Source organism: Lepidothrix coronata, unplaced genomic scaffold (genome assembly GCF_001604755.1).
Source record: "Lepidothrix coronata isolate B3197 unplaced genomic scaffold, Lepidothrix_coronata-1.0 Scaffold93, whole genome shotgun sequence".
Classification (NCBI taxonomy): domain Eukaryota; kingdom Metazoa; phylum Chordata; class Aves; order Passeriformes; family Pipridae; genus Lepidothrix; species Lepidothrix coronata.
In genome coordinates this window covers 1,456,605-1,480,930 of record NW_016690273.1, presented here as the reverse complement: position 1 = coordinate 1,480,930, position 24,326 = coordinate 1,456,605, and the positions used below count along the sequence as shown (strand labels likewise).

General features: G+C 51.2%; 1 protein-coding gene across 2 annotated transcripts in view; it reads left to right on the top strand.

Moving 5' to 3' along the window:
• Positions 1 to 1,085: 1,085 nt before the first annotated feature.
• The window catches only part of GDPD5 (glycerophosphodiester phosphodiesterase domain containing 5), a 115,867-nt gene continuing 92,626 nt past the window's right edge, over positions 1,086 to 24,326 (top strand). The window contains exon 1 of one of the 2 annotated variants that reach the window (XM_017821959.1): positions 1,086 to 1,208. The gene's annotated coding sequence lies outside the window, so the exon portion shown is untranslated. Of the gene's footprint in view, positions 1,209 to 2,255; positions 2,401 to 24,326 lie in introns of those variants that run through there. The other variant, XM_017821958.1, reaches the window with a different exon arrangement.

Below are 24,326 nucleotides of genomic sequence, written 5' to 3'. Positions count from 1 at the left end.
CAGCCCTGCATCCTGGTGGGAGCCTGTCTTGGATCCAACTGGCCAAGTCACAGAAACATTCTGAAAATGTGCAAACTCTGATTCTTTTGGAGGCTTTTGCTCAGCAAAAAGGATGTGGAAAGCCTGGCTGACACTGGGAGCAGCTGCAGTGGGACCTCATGGGTTAGAAGGATATTTTTCAGGGCCAGAAGAAAAGATTTTTTCCCTCGATCTTACAAATGGCTGAAGTCTTTCTGCTGGAAGGAAAAGGAGACAAAACACGAGGCACAAACCTGGGGATGGGTAGAATCTGGCAAAGTCCCAAGGACCCGTGGCCACGTCTTGGAACTCCTGCATCTGCCCCAGATGGCCCTGCACAGCCACCCTCCCGCCTGCAGGGAGCACAGCCCGAAGCTCTGCGGGGACCACGCCACCAGGCAGCAAATCAAATGCTCCCACAGGATGTGTTTCCATCGGGATTTAAGACAATCACGGCTCTGAGAGGCTTGTGATTCTGAAAAGTCTTCTGTCAGCAGGACTGGGAGGAGAAGCACTTGGCAAAGAGCTGCCAGGATCCTCTGCTGTGCCCAGGCTCATCACTTTGGATCAGCCCCTCTATCCCAATCTTTCAGCTCCAGCCTTTTCCCTGCAGGCAGTTTCCCTGCTGGTGGGGGCAGTGGGGTTATTTTACCTCTCCTAGGAAAAGAGAGACAGTTGCCAGTGACCTCTTGGCTTCGTCTGGCTCAGTAAAGAGGAGCCTGGCATCTGCCTCACACTTGCTTGTTATTTTGACAGCACATCCCCTCCTTCTGCACTGCTTGGACCGTGCACTCCCTCAGGGCTGGGCCAGAAAAAGTTGAAAATGGCCAATTTGCAGCAAGAAACCCTGAAGCTGTTGCTCTCAGCTAAAGTTTTTTGTCACCTTGCATCAAGAAGGGCAAAAAATTCTCAGGCAGGGCAGAGTTCAGTGTTGCCACAGTGCTGGGCAGGCCTGGGCATCCTCCTCACCCCAAGTGACCCGTGGTGTTGCAACGTGAAGTTGCAATGTGAAGTCCTGAGATCCAACAGAACACTCCTCCTCTCCCCAAACTGCTCTGACTCGAGGACCCCACAGCAGGGTGGCCTCAGCCTGGAGATCAGGTCCAGGCTGCAGCTCCACTCCTGGGAGTTCAGGATCTGAGGGAGGATCGAGTGCAGGTGATGAAAGGGGATCGGAAAAGAAATGAAAGGTGAGTTGGAAAGAGCAGGAGAAACCAGGAGGCTGCAAAGCCTGAACCTGAGCCTTTTTATCCACCTCCAACCACCCACATGGGAACAAAACATCCCTCCCATCCCATCCCTCTTTGAGACAGGATTGCCTTGGATGTAAATACCCCAGGAATAGCAGTATGAGCGATGTGACCACTCTGCTCCTGCTGCCAAGTAGGGATTTACTGGTGCCCAGTTGACAGCAGCACAGGGACCATATATTTGCTCCAACTTGTGGAGGTTTTCCAGGTCAGATTTTTATTTTCCTTCCACTCTGAGTGTGTGTGTGGATGTACCCGTTGCTCCCCGGGATGGACAACATCCCTATATCCCAGTTCAGGGGAGGAAGATGGATGGTGAAGGGGAGGTGATGGGTGATGCAGATGTGAGGAACTGCCAGAGGGAAGGGTTTCATGGGATGTTGGGAAGGAATTCTTGGCTGTGAAGTTGGGGAGGCCCTGGCAAAGGTTGCCCAGAGAAACTGTGGCTGCCCCATCCCTGGAAGTGTCCAAGGTTGGACATGGCTTGGACCAACCTGGGCTAGTGGGAGGTGTCCTGGGGGTGGAACTGGATGAGCTTTAAGGTTCCTTCCCACCCAACCCATTCCCGGGTGCTCTCTGCCCTTTGGGGGGGGCTCAGCATTCCCAATCCCCATCCACAGTTCCAAACACCCCCCCGGCTTTCCCACGTCTCCCAGAACCGAGCTTTGGGACAGCACCGAGCGGGAGGGAGAGGGGAACGGGCGGCTGGGGGGGGGGGCTTTTTCCTTTCCAGGGGTGCCCTTATCCCCCAGCCCCGCACCCCCGCGGCCCCGCACCGCGCAGGGGTTCCCATCCCGCAGGGACACCCCAAAACCAGCCGAACGAGCGGGCACAGCCTTCTGCTCCTTCCTCCTCCTCCTCCTCCTCCTCCTCCTGCTGCTGCTGCTGCTGCTGCTGCTGCTGCCGGGGCGGAGCCGCCGGTGCCGCGCCCGCCCCGCTCGGGGAGCGGAGCCGAGCCGGCTGCGGGGACCGGGGACGCGGCGGCGGCACCTCCGCCCGCGCCTCTGTCCGTCCGTCCGTCTGTCCGTCTGTCCGTCCGCCCCATCCCACCCCGTGCCGGGGCGCGGCCTCGGCGGGGCCGGGGCACCCCCTCCCCCGGGGCTCGGCGAGCTGGAGGATTCCCCAGCGGCAGGTAAAGGGTGGCACTGGGGAGCACTGGGAGCGCTGGGGGGGTTTTGGCATCCACCTTTTGGGGAGGGGGTCGCGCGGTGACCCCGGGGTGGGGGGACGGTGCTGAGCCGGTGTGGGGGTGTCGGGTGTGTGACAGATGGGTTGGTTTGACGCCCCCAAAAAAGTGCTGCGTTGTTTCTTTGCCCCTAAACGTGTTTTTTTTTGGTTTTTTTGTTTGTTTTTTTTTTTTTCCATTCCCCAAAGGTGTTTCTTTGCCCCCAAATGTGGATTTTTTTCCCCATTCCCACAAGGTGTTTCTTTGCCCCACAAAGTGCTTGTTTGTTGTTTTTTTTCTCCCGTTCCCCAAAGCTGTTTCTTTGCTCTCTGTGCCCCCCCAAACGCTGTGTGCCCCCCATGGGTGGCTCACCTGGCCAGGAGCATCCCAAGCAAAGTTGGGATGTGATGGGGGGCTGTGGGTGGGCACCCACCTGGTGAGAGGTGCCGGGGTGCCCCCTGTGGTCTCTGAGACTCCCCAGTTATCAGGGTGTGGAACTGCTCCCCTGCTTTTCTCCTCTAGGCCCTACTTGTGTGACAGGCAATGCTTCGTTTTGATATAAAATCCTGGCATCTGCAGTGTCCCACAGTCCCAGGGCTTGTCCAGAGCCTTAAAATCCTGAGGCAGCAAAATCCCAAGAGGGATTTATTGTTGCTTGCCCAGCTGGAGGAGCACCCAGTGCCCATCCAGCACCCACAGTCTCCCAGCACCCCGTGAGGATGCTCAGGGATGTCCTGGATGGCTCCTGGGGACATCCCCCCACTGCAGCAAAGCCACTGTTAAACACCCCAGATTTTTCAGCCAGAGGGTGAATGTAGAGGGTGGTATTTTATCTTGACACTTGGCAAAGAAACTGCTTGGAAAAAGGAGTAATTTAGGGGGAAAAAAAAGGGAAAAAAAATCATGTCGTCGGTGTTTTATTGAAGGTCTCACCCACGTCCTGAAGCGTCACCGCCCAGAAAACTGGGCACTGAGGAGTTGCAGTCCACATTTTCCTCTGGAAAAGGTCTGGTGGAGCAATTCCTGGGGTGGAAGCTGTGAAATTTCCCCCCTGGCGAGGTGGAAATGAGGATTCTGCAGCCAGAAAAAACCTGGCTGTGGCGAACTCCCCGTGCTGGGGGGTTTTAGGGCTGGGTCTGTCCAGCCACTGTTACGTGTAATCGTGTTGGCTTAAGGGTTATTTTGGGGCTGGAAAGGGATTATGGAGAGCTGACAGGAACAGTCCTGACTGTGCTGTGTGTGAAATTGTAACAAAAATGGAATTCTGGTTCCCTTTGCTGGCTCTTTGTGGAGGAAAAGGAGTGTTGCTCAGGAAGCCTGTGTGGATTTTTCTCCATTAAAAGTTACTCCGTGCGCGGGGAACGTTCGATCCAAGCGCACTGTTCTGATGCTGGATCCTCCTCGGGATGCTCCAGCTGCCAGGAAATTTAGATTGCTGCTTCTTAGCCAGCAAAACTTAGCCCAGTGCTACTCCTTAAAGAGGCTTTTTTTGGGGTTGGATCGCACAGGGATGCAGGAGGACTCCCTTCTTTCCCCCTCAGGAATTGCCAGCTCGCGCTTGGCAGGTTCCTGGGGAAAAGCTGAGGGAAATGGATTTCCTGCCTCGCATTTTGTCTGGCAGGTCTGTGTTCCCCAGCCATCAGATTGCTGTGGAAAGCAGTCCATTAATTCATTATACAGCCTTTATCCACCTGAGCAGTGATGCCTCCTGAATCCTCAAAACCTGCTTTTTTAACACCTTCTCCCCCTCGAAGCATCTTCCCGACGATATCCCAGCGGTGTGGGGCTGCAGAATATTTCCCTGGGGTTTAGAAGGCGCTTCTTCAGTGGCAAATTGAAAGCCGTGCTTTGATGGCAGAGTTAATTTTAGAGTGGGTGTCTCTGGCACGCTGTACTTGTATTAAATAAGCATGTTCTGCATGTTCTGCTCTTCCCTGGGATGAATTGTGCGCTCGGTGGCGAGGCACGGCCGATGTTTGGCTTGTGTGTTCACAATGAAAATGAGCCCTGGGCGGATCAATCTGTTGGCTGTCTGGTTGTAGGTTCAGAAACTGCTGGCTCAGAATGAATGATATCAGGTTTGGTTTTTGCAAGGCAACAAATTGCTTTTATGAACTGGAAGATTCCAACGAGACACCGAAGCAGCTGCAAGGGCCGGGGACTATTTGTTGTACTTTCCCCCATGAACTCCATGTCCACGTGTGTTTGATCTGGAGTAACTGCCTTCAAATTGCCAGGGTGTTTCACACTGCTCGGTGCCAAAATATTTAGGGGTTTGTTGGTTTGTTTTTTTAGTTTTTTTAACGTGTGGTTTGGAGTAACTCGCAGTTGCAAAGGGTGGTGGTGGGGGGTTGAGGTCGGGTTCCAGGTGGCTCCTTCACCCTGTTGTTTGTTGGAGGCCCTTTGATGCTCACAGGTGGTGGAAGCTGGAGCTGGGTGCCCTTTCACCAGACACACCCGGGGGCAGTATTGGCCTTTAACCCTCTTTGTGAGCCTTCCCGAGGGTGAGGATGAAAGGGAACGGCTGCATCTTTGAAATCCTCCTGGTTTGTGCCACCCTGGAAAGGTGTGGTTATCCCTGACAGCGACAGTGGGGGGGGGGCTGCTCATGGTAGGGTCCTCCTGAGAGCAACTTTCCTTCAAATGTGAGCTGTAGGAATGTGCTTTCCCTGGTTTGAAACTCCTTTTCCTTGAGATTTTGCAGCCACAGGGGTCGACCTCCTGTCCCACAGCCCTGGAACAAGGGGCTTTGCGCCTTCATGCCGATATTCCTGGATTTACAGGATGGTTTGGGTTTGAAAGGACCTTCAAACTCATCCAGCTCCAACCCCCTGCCACGGGCAGGGACATCTCCCATCAGACCAGGTTGCTCCAAGCCCGGTGATGAAGGAATGGGATCCACCTGGCAGCCACTTTGCCGTGGTCATAAAGAGGCTTCGTTAATTAGCAGCAGCTGCTAATTAAGCCTCAAGGAGCCTGAATAGGGGTGGTTCATCCTCGTGCTGAAGTGCATGCAGTGCTGTTGGTGCGAGGAGGAGGCTGTGGCTGTGCTGGAGCTGCTGTGGGGTGAGTGGTGTCTCAGCTTCTCCCTCTGTTTGGGTGTTTGCTTGGGGCTGTTCCTGCCCAAAATCCCGGTGCTGGGCCGGCCGTGGAGCTGAGCAGTGCCCTGTGCTCAGGAGAGGGCAGTGTCACACCGAGAGCTGCCTCCTTGTCCATGCTGGGCAGCACGTGGAGGTGACAACCTTTGCACCTCGTCCCTCTCCCTCCTTCCCCAAACCCGATATTCCCCCTCCAGCTCTGCTCCTGGCGTTTAATGTACCTTTGTGGGAATATTCCGAGCATGACGCCGGGAAAAGGGATTTAAGGGACTGTTTATAGCAGCTGCTTTTGCCTGCCAGCCCCTCTACAAACAGCGATTAGATGCAGCTCCTTTAATGCGTGGCTTGACTTTCAAAAACAAAATTTAAAAAAAAAATAGCTGCGTGGTGGTGGTGGTTGGCTTTGCTGCTATTTCCTCTTGAGTTAACCACTGTGTTCTCCCCACTTCCTCCAAAAATACCCACAGACACTGGCAGGACAACTGCCTGAGTATTTGGTGAAATAGTCTGTCATTGCTCAACAGCCTGAAAAAAAAAAAAGAAAAAGCCCGATTTTTTGTTTGTTTGTTTGTTTTATATGCAATTAAATATTTGTAGAAGATCCCTACCAGGGAGTGGTTTCGAGGTACAGAGTGTTCCCCTGAAGGGTGTTCAACCAAGGACCTTCTTGGGTGGCAATTGGGAAGTTTTCACCCGTGGAATCCATTCCAGATCGTGATTGAGCTCTGTCTTTTTTTTGCCCTCTTGGTCGTTGGGCAGGCTCAGCTTTATGAAAAAATGTTTCTTTTTGTGAATATCTTTTTTTCACTGATATTCTTTCTTTTTTGTGAGTGTGGCTCTTGATCCAGGTACTGCTGAAGTGGCTGGTTTGGGTTTTTCCCACTGGATGAAGGGTGAGGTTGGGGACAGGAGAGGGGAAAATGGTACCTTTGCTGGGGTGATGCACAAGTCTGGGAACCAGCTCTGTCCCAGCAGAACCCTGCTGGTGGCTCATATCTTCCTTGGAGATAGCTGGGAGTGCTTTTAATATTAATTCCTGAGTCATGCCAAATTGAATCCTCCTGCCCTTTATCCCCCGTGTCCTCTGTGTGGGAGCCAGGCTTTCTGTGAGGTGTTTGGGATCCAGGAGGACTTGGAGGTGATGGACTGGAAGTTTTATTCTCTTCTTGTCTGAAACTGCTCCAAAGGATCTGTTTCACTGTGTTAAGCAGCTTTTTATCCTCCACTTTTCCCCTTCGGAGCGAGCTTGCCTTGAATCTTTATTTATTTATTTAAAACCTGCTTCTCTTAAAACTCTGCTGGAGCTTGTAAAATCTCTTTATAAATATCTGGCTGCTGTGCTTTGCTTCCCTTTCCTCCTCCCGGCTGAGGTGAAACGAAACTTCTCCCTCCCCCAGCCTGGGTTTAGATGCTCAGAGCAGAAATATTCTGGTCGTTTGCTGGTTTTAGTTTCAGGCTCACATTTGCCCAGGTTGCTCAGGGAAAGCATTTTTGCATCTGACTGAAATAGTACAAGGTGAAACCCAGTTTCCTTTAAGAGGTATTTTTGGGTGTAGCCTTTAAAAAGATGTAATGGACTGGTTGTACCCTTCAAAGGGTTCTGAGCCGCTCTAATAGATTGTATTTTGGGCCACTTATTGATGGATCCCTGGAGCTGACAGTCACCAACTCGTAAATCAAACCTAAAATCAAGTCAGGGTTCTGGTGGCCTGATGCAATTGCAGCAAAACAAATAAAGTGCAGCCAATTTTTGGGCTTGGAGGTGGCTCCAGAGGGTGGGAATCGGTGCCTGAAGGTCACGGGGTGATGCTCAGGGTGTTCCACGGGATCCTTGGGAAGTAGGTCTAATCCTGAGCAGGGCACTTAAGAGCTTGGAGAGGATTTGGGGCTCATGTCTGGGCTTGTTGTCCTGCTGGATTGCCCAGGAGCTCGCCAGGAGGGCAGGACCCTGGGCTGGCCCTTGTGTGTGACCCCATTGGAACCCTCTTATCTGAACAAAACCTTGGAGAGCGGTGATAAAACTGGGATCTGTTCCAGGCCGTGCCTTGCTGTGCCCGGTGCTTTTCCATAGTGCTGCCAGGGGGCAAGGTGGGGCTGGGGTCCGCTCAGGTCAGGCTGCCTGGAGGTCCTGCTGGTGCCTCTGGGATGGATAGGCAGGGCTTAGGTTTGTTTACAGGGATTTACCTCCGGGGTGAGGTCACTCAGATATTTGGATGGATTTTGGTGTGTGTGTGTGTGTGTTTTTCGGATTTGCTTTTATTTTATTGCCAAGAGGTAATTAATGCTTTCCTTGGGATTAAAATATTTCCTGTGTGTCTCAGCTGGTGATGCAGGAAGGACTCATCCAACCCTCTGACCTCTCTTGGAGGCCAAAAGGGCATTTTTTGGAGAAGGTAAGAAGTGTGTGTTCAAAACCAGCATCTGTGCAGCTGGTCTAGTGGAAGGTGCCCATGGCAGGGAGGGTGGAACGAGATGGTTTTTAAGATCCTTTCCAAACCAAACCTTTCTCTGCTGATTCTGTGATTCTTTCTTTGCACGAAGAAGCCCCATAAAGAAGTTCCTCAGAGCTGTCAGGTGGGTGATGTTTTGTAGGCAGTTGCCTGATCCAGCAGTTGATTATGTTTGTGGGTATTGTGGGAATTCTGGTGTCAATCCACCTCCTAATTATTCATGAATCTTGTCAATGAGACTTTAAACTGTCAGTCAAACCCTGTGCAGTTGGAAACCCAACACAGAGGCAGAGCTGGGTGTCCAGGGCTGGTTGGCTCCCTTGCTCTCAAGCTTTTGGGGATGTGATTTCTCCATCTCTGGCCACAGGTTGGCTGTTTGAGCCTTCAGATCTGCACAGTAAGTGCCTGAACAGCCCCTGGAGTCTGTGGCTGGCTGTGGGATTGTTGGGAGCCCTGGAATTCATCAAGCTGAGAGGTGAGGCCAGACCTGTGGCTTCTCCAAAGGTCTATTTTTAGACGTGCTCCTGTTCACGTGCAAATGATGTTCCTCATCAAGGATTGCTCTGCACTTGGGACGCTGAGCTTGTAATCCCCTTTTTCCAGCACTTACATAAATATCTACGTTTCTGGCAGGCATTTTGATATTACTGTCTTCTTTTTTCCTGAGCTGGGTCCTCTGAGCTCCCAACCCACCTGCTGTGTTGCATTTGATGCTTTGTAGATATCTAGTGGTGGGAGGCTCTTATTTTAGGGGGTGACTTTGCCCTCTGTACTCGGGTTTTGGTGTGAGTTGCTGTTGTGTGACATCCTGCAAGCTCCTCTTCTGCTCCTGCCTGAAACCTGGGGGCAGAATCTGTCTTAAAACTGCTATTTAGCTGTGAGTTAATCGCTGAAATGCAGAGTGCTTGCAGTCCTCATTACAAGCCTAATTTAAAGTGCAAGGTTGACAGCTCAGCTGGAGATACTTTCCCTTATCACAAGTGTTTCCTAATCCGTCTCCTTTGCGTAGGGATGTGGGGTTGTTTTTTTTTTTTTGTTTGCATCTCCAGGCTGTGCTCTGGGAGAGCTATATACTGAAGGAATGCAGTGTAGGACAGCTGTATCTGTTAAAATGTTAATGTGCTGGGGGTGAGGGTGCTCTGGTGTCCCTTGTGCTGCCAGGCACGAGCCCTTGTGCCTCACAAGGTCACCGCTCTGCGTCTCTGCGTGTTCCCGACACGCAAACCGCGCCGGCTCTTGGGGACGGTTTGGCTTTGCAAAGGAAAATAAAGCTGCTTGTGGGATTAGGGCAACGTCCCTGAACACACAGGCGGGAGCAGCGTGGCTGAAGGCCAGTTTGGAGATGTCCTTGCTCGTGTTTGTAGCGTCAGCCCTTCAACGTGCTTCGGTCTGGAGCTTGTGTGGGGTGTGAGGGGTAATGTGGAGCTCAGGACGTGCCCCGTGGTTTTCCCGGACTTCCAGAGCTGGATGAGATTGTTCTGGGATGGCTCTGTGAAGGGAGTCTCTGGGTGAATGTACTTCTGGTGGAAAGCATTCCAGAAACCCTGCTCTGGGCGCCTCTCCTGCTGCTGCTGGAGGCAGAGCCAGCTTGGCTTCTTGGATGGTGTTGAGGGGCCGACACACGGAATGTGGCGGCCTTTAAAAAATGGGATAGTCCACCCACAGCATCTTCCATCAAAAAACAATGTGGGCAGCAGGAGAGGGGGGATTCTGCCCCATCTGCCAGGCTGGAAAAGCTCTGGGAAGCCTTACTGATGCTGGTGACCTGCCCCTGTGCCACCTGGAGCAGGGGCATCAGTCCCTGCCCTGCTGGATGGTCCCTTCTCATAAGGGGCCAGAGGAGGGGCTTGTTAACAGCAAGGTTGGATTTGACCTGAAAGCAAAGGTTCCTGCTGGGTTGAAAAGCCCTCGTGGGGTTTATCTTCTTGGTGTGATAAACACACCGTGTCCCAGTGGGAACGAGGTTTGTTTAGCCGGAGCAAAGCCTGGGGGTTTATTGGGGAGCTGTAACCTGGTGGCCGGACTATTTTGGAGATGCCCTGCAGTGAAAAGTCAGAGGTCCACTTCTGACAGCAGGATAAGCTTAAATTAGGGGGGTCCTCTCTACTCCTAAAAGGATCAGCTTATTATGTGAAGGACTCTCAGGACAGAAGGGATTTAAATCCAAGCTTCTGTGGTAAGTGGTTCTATTGAGCTCTACTGGACCTGTGAGACACTTCAGCTCTTTTGGCCTCTTCTCTTCCAGCTCAGGGCAAAGAAGGGCTTTTTCCCTATTTCCCTGAACTTCGTAGCTCGGCTGCAGTGCTTCCTGGAGGGATGTGACTGGCCTGAAGTCTGGAGTCTCCTTTCCCTGGAGCAGTGTGTGGGCTGGGGAGGGTCCCTGGGGTGAGCAGCAGGTCACAGGCTGGGGCAGGTGGGGGCAGAGGAGTGGAAAGGACCATTCCTTGCGGCTCCCCGGGCGTGACGTGCGGCTCTATCTGTGCTGATATTTGCAGTGGTGATAAGGGAGGGTCTGGAACGAGCCTGCTCTGCCTCACATAAACCTCCAGCTGCTCCAGGAGCTGCTCCAGCTCAGCTCTGGCAGCTCTGCTGAACCTGAACCAGAGCAGGGCCTGGGACATGAGGGTGTTTGGGGTCCTTTAGCAGTGTGGAAACATCCAACAAGGAATTGTGCTGGAAGTGCTGCTGCTCTGTGAGTCCTTCTCAAATGCGTGTCTTGTCTTTCTGTTTAAAGGAAAAGGGTAATTTTGGGATGGAGGCTTGGAAATGGAGTGTCTGAGGTGCAGCTGCCTGGTTGTTGTGGGGGTGTAATGAGCTGGCTGATGTTTAATGAAGGTGGGAGCTGGTCTCCACGTGGATTGAACAGGAAAGTGGTGGAATCACTGTCCTTGGAAGCGTTCAGAAAATGTGTACATTTGAAGGCTTTGTTTTTATCCCAGTTTTAGAACATTGTGCTGCTGTGGGGACTCTAAAGAGGTTCTCTAGAGTCGTGGGAATATTTAGGTCAGAAGAGACATTAAAGTTCATCCAGTTCCAACTCCTTGCCATGGGCATGTTTCATAGACCTGGTGGCTTCAAGCCTCATAAAACCTGCCCTTGGACACTTCCAGGGATGGGGCAGCCACAGCTTCTCTGTGCAACCTGTGCCAGGGCCTCCCCACCCTCACAGCCAAGAGATCCCCCTAAGAAAACCCCAATATCCCACCTAACCCTGCCCTCTGGCAGTGGGAGGCCATTTCCCCTTTGTCCCAAGTCCTTCTCCAGCTCTCCTGGAGCCCCTTTAGGTGCTGGGAGATGCTGGAAGGGCAGGGAGAAGGCTCATTTGAAGCAGCTGGGAGGAGAGAAGGGGCTGGGACTTGGCAAGAATGATGTGACAGTATGATGGCTGAAATGTGCCTGCCCTCTGCAAAGCTCTGTTCCAGGCTTTACACTGGCTGAGCCACGCTTAGTCCAAGGCAGATGAGCACTGCTGAGCTGTTGGAAGAGCTGGCTTTTGCCAAAACTGGGAGCAAACACCGGTTGCTGTCCCACGGTCTGTGCATGGGGTCAGCGTGACCGTGGAGATCCCAAACTGTGCCCTCAGGGTCACTCCTTCAGCAAACAATTGTCACTGCTCAGCTGTGGAACTGTGTGATCAGCTGAGGGGGTTTAACACAGTTTAACACAGTGCTCCTAACTGGGCTTTGGGATAGCAGCTGAGCCAAAAAGGCCGGTGGAAATGGGAGCTCCTGGGGCTGCCCAATTCCAGTGCCTCATGGAGCCAAGCCATCTGATTTGTACCAGAATTGCTGCACTAATTGTTAGACCTGAACTGACTCCACGTGCTGGAAAGCTGGGGAGAAAGAAGCATCTCTCGGTGCTTTTTGTGGCTCAAAGCCCTTATGCTTCAAGCTCTGTCTCCTGGGAAGCTTCTCGAGTTGAAATACCTCTGTGAGAAAACCCAAAGCAGCCTTTGGCATTGAGGGGAGGTGGTGGCAGTGACTGCAAATCCCCTTTTTAACCTGGAGAGCTGCTAAACGGATCCCTCACACGATTCATGCCTTTCAGAATTCAGTTTTCTGCTTCCAGTTGGAAGGGAAGCACATCCATGGTGAAGCCTGGGGTGAGATCTGGAAGGGAGAACAAATAACCCAGTGGTGGGAGGAGGAGGCTGCAAGCACAGCTTAAATTATGTTCTGTGTGCACCATCCTCCCTTAACCTTTCGGCAGCAGATCTGGGCTCAGCCCAATTTATTGTTTTTTTTTTTCTCCCAGCCCTTTGCTTGGCTCCAGAAGAGAATTGCTTGCAAAGGCTCGTGGAGTTCCAAGGGGCAGTTTGGGGGAGAGGAAAAACTCTTCTCTGAGTGTTTCATGGGAAAACCCCAGTGCTTGGTCAAGGAGCTGCACTTCACCTCTTCCTTGTAAATATTTCAGCTCAGCCACCACTGCCTTCTGTTATATTCTTTTTTCACCCTGAAACTTATTGCTGTGTTTCAGCACTGCCTGAGGCTCATGAGACCTGCTCCCAAACTGGCTGGTTGTGGTGACAAATCCCATATATCTGATTCCAAAAGGCTGGCTTTTGGCTTTTTAATTTTTTAATATTTTTTTTTTTATGGAAAGGTGTGATATAAATATTGCCTAAACCACTTGTGGCTCTTGTCAGCTCCTCTGAGGCAGCTCTTGGCTGGGGTGTGAGTAAAACCCTGTTATGTCTCATGCTCCATCAGGTTTAATGCTTGTTAAATGGCAGAGCGGTGGAGAACAGGCTTTGGGCTGGGATTAAAAACATAAATACAGCTGCAAGTGGCTGAGCTTGGAAAGCAATTCTGCTGTGAGTGGATATATAGGGACTGTTGAGGTGTTTGGATTCCCCCCAGGACTCAGTGCCTGGAATCTGGGAAGGAGCAGGTACCTCTGGGGAAAGTCTTGTGTCCCTGCAGTAATAAATCCTCTCCCTGCCACGCAACACGAGGGCTGTATTTCAATGATTTTCTTGTTGTACAGTCGAAACCAGCTACTGAGTTTGATCTCCTACCTTTGTCCAGCATTTACAACGTGAAAAAAAACAAAAAGTAGGGTTTGCCACCTCTGTGGTTTTTACAGGAGAGCTCTAAAATGATGGGAAAAGGTGATGTCACGGTGAAGACCTTTGTCTGGTCATCCTGGAGCTCTCGGGAGCTTGAGGTCTGCTCAGAATGAGGGGTTGGCTCCTGGAGGGCTTCAGTTGTGTCCTGTCACACTTAGCTCAGGCAGAAACTGCCTGCGTTTGCTGCATTTATTTGTTTGGTTCCTTTCATTTAAGAAACACTTGAATCGTGTTTTTACCCACAACTGAATTCCCACAGAGAAACAACCCCGAGACAACAGCGTGTTGCTTGTTTGTCCTCAGACAATGTGATTTTATTTTGCCATGAAGTCTTGGGTTGCTGATGACTCTGAAAGGAGGGATGTCTGAGGTATTGGGGGATGATTTGGGATCATCTGTGTTTTATCCACACACCAGTGATTTTGGTGGAGGAGATAAGTGTATTCCTGGTTAAAGGATGTGGCACTGCCTCAGTGGGGCAGGATGAGGGTGGAGAAGACTTGGATGCTGTAGAAAGGCAGAATGGAGATTTCTTTCTTCCTTGGGGTGTATTCCAATGAATCCACCTTCCTCAGGTGCTGCTCTTTGGCTTCTTGACACAGCTGCTCTGCAGACATGTCTGACCAGGGGGATTTTTAGGGAGAGAGGCTCTGGAAAAAGCTGTGTAGGCTCCAACATTCCAGTACAGAGGTTTTGCTCGGTTATAACAGTAACCTCAGGTTAACATCACTCTTTGCCACGAGCAGTGATCCAGGTTCACTGGAGGAAGTCCAGTGCATGGAATGGGACAAGGAAAAGGAACCTGCAGCAGTTTTTCTCCTCCCCTTTTCCTTTCCAACCCTTTTTCTCCAGTGCCACAGCCAAAGGATGAACCCTTGATTTGTGATTATTTATTTGTTTATCCATCACCCCCCCAGTGATGGATATTAATTAGATTCCATAAATACTTTCAACTTTGGACACGACCTGCCAGAAATAGCTGGGAGCTCTGCAGGGGGGTTCATTTGGCACAGGACTCTGCCCACTTTATCCCGAGTGTGCCGGCCAGCTCAGCTCATGGAGCAGCTTTGGAACCAGTGGGGTGTGAAGGTGGAGATGGGAAAACCTTCCAGGGACTGGTTCATCACCTTCTGGCATGTTCTGCAGCTCGAAACCTTTCCCTGAGGGTTGGTTTTGTTCATCCTGATGGCTGAGAACATTTTGGTGCCCCGGGGCCGGGCTGGGAGTGTAGCAGAGGTTTTCAAACCCAGGCAGCTTGTAGTGATTTCGATGTGTAGGGGAGGCTTCTATCCCAGTAACCTGGGTTGGTTGGAATGGGAGTAAAATCCCAGTTTTAGGGGTGTGGGTACAGGGCTGGGAGGTATTTTTAGCCACTCTTCCCTGAGAGAGATTTGCACAGGAGTGTCTGGCAGCTGAACCTGTGTCTGCTGCACCCCCAGTGTCCTGGATCCGGGAGACTCCGAGAGACTCCGTGGGCTGTGCTGTGAGTAATCTGGGAGCAGGGCAGGAGGGAATGTGTTGGCTCCTTCTGTTCAATATGGAAATGGCACTTTCCCACGTGGGAGTGGTGGGAGGTGGGGGATGCTGCTCCTCTGAGAATTCACACGGAATAACCTCCCCTGTGGAGGTGGGAGCAGCTTCCCTTGGCATGACGTGGGTCCTTGAAATATTGTTGGCAAAAAGGTGGTTTTCACACTCAACGTGGGTCGTTTTAGGACAAGCTGTGAGCTGTTATGGGGGGAAAAAATACCGAATAAGGTGAAAACTGGTTTGATCAGGAGGGGGTTTGAAGCTGTTCCGTGTCTGACCAAGGCTGGTGGGTCCAGTTGCTGCTGAGCAGGGGCTGCCAACCTGGGGAGTGTCCCCAGGATGTGACAGACACAGCACCTCGGGGTGGGATCCACTGGAGGGAGAGGGAGGCAGAATGGTTTGGGCTGGAAGGGACCTTAAAGATCATTAATTCCATCCCCTGCCACGGGCAGGGACACCTCCCACTAGCCCAGGTTGCTCCAGCCTGGCCTTGGACACTTCCAGGGATGGGGCAGCCACAGCTTCTCTTAGCAACCTGTGCCAGGGCCTCCCCACCCTCCCAGCCAGGAATTCCTTCCCAATATCCCACCTAACCCTGCCCTCTGGAAGTGGGAAGCCATTCCCTGTGTCCTGTCCCTCCATCCCTTGTCCCCAGTCCCTCTCCAGCTCTCCTGGAGCCCCTTTAGGCCCTGGAAGGGGCTCTGAGGTCTGAGGAAGATGCTGGAGCATGTCCTGGTCTCCTGCTCTCCGGCTGTCCCAGTGACAGCATCCCATCCCATCCCAGCTGTCCCCACATGCAGTGACCCTGCAGGAAGCCACTGACCTCCTGGGGCTGGTTTTGGCAATGGAGGAGCTTGGCTTGGCTGCCTTTGTTTATCCAGCACAAATGGATTTGTCACCCAGTGGCTTGATGGCTCATCATTAGACAAAATCACCCTTCTTCTTTCCTGCTGTTTGGATTCCTCTTCCAGACTGCCACGAAGCCTCTGTGCTTTGAAGGCTCCAAACAGCACCTGAGTCATTGGGATCCCACTTCTGGTTGGGTGCAAAGCTCGATGCTGCTGTGGCACCTCTGGATTGGTTGGTTTTTTTAATAGTTTAAATTAAAACAAGCAGTTAATTGGTTTATGTGTAGGTTGGATATTTATGTGGCTCGGATGCAACTTGTGGAACTGGGGTATGGCAAAAAGTGCCTTTGGAAAGAGCTGTCTCCTGGGTTTTTTTGGAGGGTGATTGTGTTTCCTGGAGAAGGAATTTCCCAGCTCGTGTGTGAGGCAGGATCTAAGGGATCAGAGCCTTCAGAGGCTGAAAGCTCAAGGGGTGTAAAAAAAACACCCCCCCAACCAAAAACCACCCCTAAACAAACCAACCCCCACTTTCTGAAGCATGATAGGAAGCCTTGCAGTAACTCTAGGAGCTGGAAGTCTTTAAAGGGCAGAGATTTTTCTGTCCATTATCTCAAACATCTTTCTAGGCTTCATTAAGCACATCACAAATTTACTTTTGTCCATGGAAGCGCAGATGCCATTTGATCTAAAGATTGGGATCACATTTCCTTCCTCTAAAGCAAAAGGCAAAGATTAGCAAGGACTGCTGGGGTTAAACTTTAATTATTGCTTAGGACAGGCTCATTATTGCTGAGCAAGAGAGCCAGGTTTAATAAGTTGGTTCCATGGAGTCACAGAGCAGTGGCAGCACCACAAATCCAGGGAGGAACAGGCAGGATCATCCATGTGCAGTGCCTGTTGGAGGAAAGCTCATTTCCAGAGTGAAGGAATTTAGGAGAAGATACCATTAAGGAAGGAGTGGTATCTGACCTGATACTGCTGCAGCAGTGTTGAAATGCACAGATATTTGTAGGAAAATGCTTGAAGATAATGGGGCTTGGGAATGATAAGCAGATGTGTCCAGTTTCCTTTGGGAAGAGGAACAAGGATGTGATTTTTCCCGCACTAAAAAGGCAGATGAAGAAGAGCTTTGAGGCTCCTGCAGCATTTGGGATCAATTAAAGACCAAGCACAAAGTGCTTTTGCCCCCCACACATCAGGGGAAGGGGATTTATTTGTTAAAGGTTGCCCTGACCTGTACTTTGAGGGATTGGGAATCAGAGAATCCCACACTGGTTTAGGTTGAAGGGACCTTAAAGACCATCTCATTCCACCCCCTGCCATGGGCAGGGACACCTTCCACCAGGCCAGTTTGCTCCAAGCCCCCTCCAACCTGGCCTTGAGCACTTCCAGAGATGGAACATGAGTGATCCAAGGCAGCTGCCTCTGGGATGCTGGGATGGGACAGGCCTGGAGCTCAGATCCCACTTGGGCTGTTCCCACTGCTGACAGTGAAGGCTGAGGAGCTCTGGGATGAGCCCTAAATCCTGAGCACAGGAGAGGCTTTGATGCTTCAGATGGTTTGGATGTCTCATACCTGAAGGACTTCTCCTCTGGCGAGGTCTCTGCTGAGCCTGTCAGGAAGAATCCCTGGGATGTCGCAGTTATTCCATGATGGTTATGTGCTAATGGGATTGAATTCCTGCAAGGCTTGGCATGAGGGGAAGAAGTACCTCAAAGGACCACAGGTATTTTGGGAAAGGCTTAAGTGGAATAAAATTCAGCTGCAGTCATGTTACAGCAGGGATTGGAATTGCTCTGTCTCACTTGGAATTAAGTGAGATGGAGCAACGAGTTTTCCCGTTTTTACATGGGATGTGCACAGCCCCGTCTCTCCTGCCTGTCCCTGGGGTATTCCCTGCTGGAAAGAGAGAGGGCTTCTCAATGAAAGGGGGAAAAGCAAGGGATGTGTTGGGTCTGAGTGCTTTCCCGTGGAAGCTCCTGAAAAGCTTGGGGGTGTCCTGCTTCCCCAGGCTGGACTGGAATCCATGACCCAGCGGGGAGCTGCTGCCTCTGGCTCCTGTTTCCTCGCCCTGTCAGGGCTCCTGGGGGGCTGGGGGAGGTGGAATAAGGAGCCTTTGCACATTGGAGGGGAAGGGGAGTGTGGAAGGTTTCCTTCCTGGGGAAAAGGGCTGGCAGAGCAGCTCGGGAAAACCCAAACAAAGCAGATTCTCTTCCCCTCTGGCTCCGAGTGGGGGGGGGGTGATGTCAAGGTGGGGCTGAGCCTTCCCAAAACTATGGGAATGCTTTTATTTCATTCTTTTTTTTCCTGAAGGATGAGGGGTTGGGGGATTGGTTTATGTGCTTTTCTGTTCAGTCTCTCAAACAATGCTGCTTCCCCTTCCTTGGAGCAATTGTTCCCCGTGTGGCTGACTCTCTTCCTTCCCCTTGCTCTCCATCGTGGGAATCGCTCTCCTCACCATGTGTGGGCTCACGTTTAGTCTCTGCTTTACCTTCCTTTGTCCTGTTCAGTTCCCACTTGAGGGTTTTTTTCATATTTTCTGCCTGGATCCTCATCTCAGGGTCCCAAAACCAGATGTTTCAGTGCTGATGGAGAGAATTAACAATCAGAGCAGCTTCTACCTTCAGCCTTGAACTTGGCAGTGCTGGGTGAATGGTTGGACTTGATCTTGGAGGTCTTTCCCAACCTTTTCCTGATTCAAGTTTCTATCTGCCAGAGACTGCAAAGTCTAACAGGACTAATACCACTGGATTTCATCCCTCAAGTGGATGTAATTTGGTTTTGGGAGGGCCACTTTCTCCCTAATGGAAGAAGTGGTGTTTTTGTGATCAGCCTGATCTCAAACCTTTTCAAATGCATCCATTCTGAGGGACAAAGGGTTTTTTTGCCATGTGAATTTCTAATTCTGAGCTGTATCAATCTCATACACCATCTATTGTACCAGAAATAACTAGATTTTTCCTTGAATAGTGCTGGGAAGAAAGGATTGTTGGAGCGGGTCCAGAGGTCGTGGATGTGATCAGAGGGCTGGAGCCCCTCTGCTCTGGAGCCAGGCTGGGAGAGCTGGGGGGGTTCACCTGGAGAAGAGAAGGCTCCAGGGAGACCTGAGAGCCCCTTGCAGGGCCTAAAGGGGCTCCAGGAGATCTGGAGAGGGAACTGAACTGGAACTGAACAATTCCTTGTGCAGAAATACCCAGTGGGATATTCCAGGCTGAGGGATGTCAGGAACCCCCTGGTTGTGCAGGAGCTCTGCTCTGACCCACCTCTCTTTGAAAACATCCCCTGGACTCAGATAAGAACTTCCAGGTCCTTCCAGCATTATCAGAGGAGCTTCCTGAGGGAGCTGTGGGTGATTTCTGCTGGGGGAGGAAGAGGAAAGGCTGGTGGAGTGTTCCGTGATAGGCTTGGGATTGCTGAGCTCATGGGATGAGTGGGAAAGGCAGAGCAGACTGGGGGGGTTTGCCCTCTCTTGTTGGGTAGAAATCATGTGGTCTAATTAAACAAGAGCAGCTCATGATAACGGGTTTTAGGGGATTGTATCCCACTTTAGCAGGGCCAGGGCACACTCATCCTGTTGATAAGACCAACACCCACTGTAAAAAGAGTTATTGAAAGTCTGAGCCTGTGTGAGATGCTCTGGTGGAAACCTGGGACTTCAGAAGTTTGGGAGAAGCCCACGGTGGGTATTTCAAACCTTGTTCCCTTGGGAAGTGGCAAAGAACCTTCTTGCATTGGGTGCTTAATTAATTCTATGGATAGAAATGAACCTAAATCCTTTTGTCTGCCATTTATATGCGATGGAATGGTAGAGTTGAGTTTCAGATCCATTCTGGTGTCCAGGGTCTTTCCTGGGGCAGTGGGATGGTGTTGATCTGTCCTTTTGTGTGTAGAATTGGGGTTGTCCAGCCCAGGGCGGGGAGTGGGTTCAGCCAGGCTGTGGGGAAGCAAAAGCACCTCTAAGCCCTTCTGGATGCACATCCCACAAAAATCCTGAGCTTAAGGTGGATTGTGCAGGTACTGCAGAGCAGTTCCAACCCTTGCTGTGGCCAAGGTGGCCCTTTAATCAGTTATTTTTTGGGGTTCTTGCCTGCCTGGCCATGGGCACCACGAAGTGTAAGATGACTGCAGGAATGGAAACTCTTTGGTGTCTTAAAGGGCTGACAGCAACACAAATTCCCCCTGTGGCTTCTCCTGGGAGCTGTTAGCTGGGCATCCATTGTTGTTCCCGTTCATCTAAAAATCCTCCCGGTGCCCTTTTCCAAGCACACAATTAGGAATTGCAAGGAATGCTCTGATTACTGACTTCCCTATTGACTCGAGAGCTGCCTGGAAGGGAGGCTTTTTGCTGACTCGGCAGATCAGAGCCAAAAACAGTGTGAGCTGAGCAGGACCTGAGTGTCTGTCCTTGGTGTCTCACAGTCCCTGAGGCTTCACCTGCTTCTGCAGTGGTCCAGGGCCAGCTGTATTTTTAGATAAGGTTTAAATAGACGTTGTCAGAGCTGTTTAGTGCTGTCTCAGGGGGGACAGGAGTGGTTGCTCAAAGGACTCTTGTGCTGAGAGCTCGTTGTGGGAAGCACAGCAGGGATGGGGGTGCAGTGAGAGGTGGGACTGGGCACTTGAAATGCTGCCGAGTCAAACTGTTGAGTTGTTCTCCGGGATTCCTTGTTGCTGCTTTTAATTAATAAATTAAAAAAAAAATGCTACTTGGAGCAGATTTAAAGGAGATACTTTAAGGGTGCTTAAAGGAACCCCTATGGGTGCAAGGCATGGCTGGGAGCACCACTGCAATGTTGGGGTGGCTCGTGCTGGCACAAGCTGGACAGGGCTTGGAGCAAGCTGGGATAGTGGAAGGTGTCCCTGCTCGTGGCAGTGGGTGGAACTGGATGAGCTTGGAGGTCCCTTCTAACCCAAACCATTCTAGGATTGTAGGAGATCTGGAGGAGATGGTGAGTCTGTCTCCAGCAGGGCCCCAAACACTGAAATGTTGACCTGGCACTGGCCTTAAGACACCTCTTGGTTGACTTGCTCTGGAGGTGGGCTGAGATTCCTACTTCCCTCCTCCTGGGAGAGAACTCCCCTGATGATGTTCTCTCTGGAAGAGAATGGCAGAAACTTGGGGAGAGTCCTGTAAAAGCCAACTTGGGTGCCGTTCTGAGCACTGCACTCACAGCTCTGCTTTCATCCGAGGAATAACATCTCTGGCTCCTCCAGACATGCTGGATAAGTCTGCAAGCCCAGCCCTCAGGCTGCTGGAGCCTGCTTGGAATCAGCCCCATGGCCACAGCCGTAGGAGTGTTGTTTTTCTGAAGTGCTGATCCTTTTCCTTCCTCCCCAATTCCTCAAAAGAAAACAAGTCCCTTGATTTCGGCGCCAGAATTCTCTGCTGACTCTGCACAAGCTGTTTGCTCTTCTCTTGTGTCCATTTTTTTGTTTCCCCCCCCCAGCCAAACTGCCCCAGAGTTTGGGCCCCAGAGAAGGGACTTTTGGAAAGTCTTCAATGCAAAGCTGATCCAGAAAAGAGCAGAGGGACAGAGCTGATGTTTAAAGATGTGCTGTCATCAGATCTACATCTCCAGCCTCCAGCTCGTTGCTTGGAGAAACTTATATCCCAAACATAACAAGGCACAGGATGAGAGGAAACGGCCTCAAGTTGGGCCAGAGGAGATTTAGGTTGGGTACTAGGAAAAATTTCTTCACTAGAAGGGTGGTTAGGCTTTGGAACAGGGAATCACAGGCCCTGGAAGTGCTCAAGAGGCATGTGGATGTGGTACATGGGAACATGGGTTAGTGGAAGTGCTGGGTTAAGTTGGACTTTAAGGATCTTGGAAGGCTTTTCCAACTTCCAACCTTAATGATCCTGTGAGTCCATTAAAATACAACTGTGGCTTTTTTTTTCTTTTATTTGTTTGTTTGTGGTTTTTTTTTGGGGGGGGGTGTTTTTTTCTTTGGGTTTTTTGTTTGGGTTTTTTTGTTTGTTTTGTTTTGGGGTTTTTTTGTGTGGTTTTTTTTGTTTAGCTTTTTTGGTTTTTTTTTTGTTTGGTTGTATTTTTTGTTTGGTTGTTTTGTTTTGTTTTTTTGCAATAGGTCTCGGTGGAATTTGCTCTTAAAAGCAAACATGGCAAGTCCATAAGTCCATTGCAAGACCACTTGGTCTTCCCAGTGTCCTGTCATGGAATCATTTAGGTTTGCAAAGATTGGGATGGTCACTGAGGTTTGTGCCCAGGAGCTGTGTGGTGACAGACCTCAGGTCCTGTGTGTCAGACCTGCTCTCAGTGGAGCCACGCTGGGAAGCCTCCAGGAGGCTCTTTGCCTTCTGGGGTGATTTTTGGGGACCAGAGCAGAGGTGTGGTTTGGCACAGGGGCCAGGCATAGCATGGGCAGAGGTACCAGCCTCAGCTGGTGCTGCAGGCAGCTGTGGAGGACCTTTGCATGGATGGGACAGGTCCACGCTGCTGCTGCCAGGGTGGCTTTGGCTCCTGGTTGTCCAGGCTGCCCTTGGCCCTCTGGAACACCCCTTTTAATCCCTGTGCTTACTCACAATCAGTGTCACCAGAGAGTGTCTGAGCAGAGATTAACCACGGCTGAGTGTGGCCACCTGTGAAAACACAGAGAGAAAAAGTTTTTCTAGAGCTAAACACGACCCCAAATCCTTATTTTGTGTTGTTTTTTAGCTTTGTGCCCTGAACCAGTCACGAGAGGGCTGCTCAAGGGCTGTAGTGCAGATGGATGCCTTGTGCAAGGACTCCATCCTAAATTAGAACCCTCTCTGTTGTCCCCTGGTCCCCTGCAGGGTGGTGGCACGAGCCAGGTGCCTTTGGGGTGACAGCTGGGGGTGGCTGTGTGTTGCTCTGGCTGATCCTCACTAATGCACTGTTTGGAGAGGCAAGCCTGGCTTGCTAAGAATAGGCAGCTTTGTGGGAGATAAGCCCCAGACTGACCTCAGCTGAGCCCATCACGTTTGGCCCGAGGGGAGCTGAGTAGGGTTTCACACTCTATGTGTGTGGGGAAATACAGTTTCCAAACTGTTGGGGGAACCTGTGGAAGAAAAGGGGTGCTTAAAGAAAAGCACAGTGGTGCATGGCATGGCTGGGAGCACCGCTGGAATGTTGGGGTGGCTCCTGCTGGCACAAGCTGGGCAGGGCTTGGAGCGACCTGGGATGGTGGAAGGTGTCCCTGCCCGTGGCAGAGGGTGGCACTGGATGAGCTTTGAGGTCCCTTCTAACCCAAACCATCCTAGGATTGTAAATCTGAGCCTGCCCCACTGCTTTGGGGTGGGTGACAGGGATGTGACATGTGCCTTGCTCCAGCCCAGCTCTCTGCACCTCCAGGAAGAAATGAATCTCTGGGCTTTGGGGCTGTGTTGGCCAGAGTGGAGGATAAACCGAAGCCCTTCAGGCTGCTCTGCATCAGGGACCTCTCTGCAGGGTGCAGGAGTCCTGCTCAGTTGAAGCAGGAAGGAGCTGCTGATCCAGTGGGTTTTTCTGGATCTGTCCCTGCGAGATGAGCAGAAGTTCCTGTGTTGCACAAGTGGATGGATGGATGGAGGAGCAGAAAGGATTTTTTTGGGATGATTGAGTCCCTGTGTGTGTGTAAACACACCCTAAGCCCTGGTGCTTGTGAGGGCTGTGCTTGGGCAGCTCTTGGAGCCCTTTCTGGTGCTCAGCACCCAATGCCACACATCAGGAAGCAAATACTCAAACCAGGAGGTGTTGAATTCCCTCTCTCTCTACTCCCAAGGTCATCTGCTCTTCCAAGTTCTTACACTTTAAAAAGCAGCCTGGGAATCCTGACTCTGCTTGGTGTGCTCTGGGAGTGGCTGTGCCTCCTGGGTGTGAATTTAGCAGCAAATGGTGCTTTTCAGATGTTTGCAAAGCCGCCTGCAGAAATACTGGGAAGAAAGTGAACATGAGGGCAAACTTCCTGGGAGATGGGAGAGTGTTTGCTTCTGCTTTTGCTTTGGTGGAGAGGCTCAGAGCATGTTTGTAAAACTAGACACTGATTTCATTAAGCTGGTGTCTCCTGGGCTGGTGGGATCTGCTCTTCTCTGAGGAGTCAAGATGAAAAAACCAATAATATTCGGGGAGATTACAGCAAGAAAAGATGTACAACGAATATTAGTCAGGAATAACTTCCCTGGTGCACTTGTCTCTCTGTTATCTTGTTGTGCCTCTGGAGCAGCAGCAGGTCATGGTGACATGAATTAAGATGCCAAACGTTGGCTGCCCTGCCCTCACAGTGCCAGCCCTCGTGGGCTGTTGCCTGAGGGGGCTTTTTGTGGCAGAGGCAGTTTTGGAAGTGTTTAATAGTCTTGTTGTGGTGCCTCTCATAAGAGTGGACCATCAGCTTCTGTGGGCTCAAACTGGTCTGGGGATCATGGAATAACAGAATTGTTTAGACTGGAAAGGACCTTTTAAGTGTCATCTCTTCCAACCCCCAACACCTTTCACTAGCCGAGGTTGCTCCAACCTGGCCTTGGACACTTCCAGGGGTGGGGCAGCCACAGCTTCTCTAGAAAATTCATTCCAGGGCCTCCCCACCCTCCCAGGCAAGAATTCCTTCCCAGTATCCCATCTAACCCTGCCCTCTGGCAGGATGCTCCAGCCTTGGTGTGTTCTTTGTTGAGAGCAGCTCTGTGAGCTCTTCACGGCGAGGAGCTTTTTTTTCATAGAATCATAGAATCACAGAATCAGCTGGGTTGGAAGGGACCTCCGAGATCATCAAGTCCAACCCTTGATCTACTACCACTGTGGTTCCCAGACCATGGCACTGATGCCACAGTCAGTCTCATCTTAAATACCTCCAGGGATGGAGAATCCACCACTTCCCTGGGCAGCCCATTCCAATGGCTGATTACCCTCTCTGTAAAGAAATTCTTCCTAATATCCAACCTAAACCTCC